This window comes from Myotis davidii, unplaced genomic scaffold (genome assembly GCF_000327345.1).
Source record: "Myotis davidii unplaced genomic scaffold, ASM32734v1 scaffold394, whole genome shotgun sequence".
NCBI lineage: Eukaryota > Metazoa > Chordata > Mammalia > Chiroptera > Vespertilionidae > Myotis > Myotis davidii.
The window spans coordinates 907,695-908,609 of NW_006287548.1; positions in this window are offsets into that span (position 1 = coordinate 907,695).

Genomic DNA, 915 nt, shown 5'->3' on the forward strand with positions numbered 1-915 from the left:
GGCTGGCTTAGGCCCACTCCCCAGGGGATTGGGCCTAAGGTGTCAGTCAGACATCCCTCTAGCAGCCCAGCAGCCCTCGGGGGATGTCCACTTGCCAGTGGGGAGCAGGCCTAAGCTGCAGTTAGACACCCTTAGCACTGCTGAGGAGGCGGGAGAGACTCCCGCTACCACTGCTGTCCTGGCAGCCGTCAGCCTGACTTGTGGCTGAGCAGAGCTCCCCCTGTGGGAGCACACTGACCACCAGGGGGCAGCTCCTGCATTGAGCATCTGCCCCCTGGTGGTCAGTGTGTGTCATACTGACCAGTCATTCCCAGTTGTTCTGTGTTAGGGTCAATTTGCATATTACCCTTTTATTATATAAGATGGCAAGTGTAGGTGAGGATGTAGAGAAGAGGGAACATTGTTCATTGTTGGTGGAAATGTAAAATAGTGCAGCCCCTATGGAAAACAATATCATGGTTCCTCAAACAATTATAAATAGAACTACCATATGATCCCACAATCCCAATCCTGAGTATTTATCTAGAAGAATTTAAATCAGGATCTCAACAATTGGTATCTCAAGACACTATCAATATTCCAATATTCATTGCAGCACTATCTATAATAATAAAAGCATAATATGCTAATTAGACCAGACATCTGATGGGAGATCCTTCCAGATGACCTTCTGGATGAAGCCAGGGCTGCTAGGGAAGCCCGGGTCCCAGGTGCCAGAGAGTAGCCGGTGCCACAGCTGGGGGAAGGAAGGCCTACTCATACACAAATTTCATGCATCGGGCCTCTAGTTTACAAATAAGGAAAATGGTTATGATTGTCATTTGACTCAAATCCAGAGCTCTTTCCACTGCACTGTATTATTTTAAAACTTCTGAAAAAGACCCTTATTAAGAGTCAATGTAGACAGCTCACTAG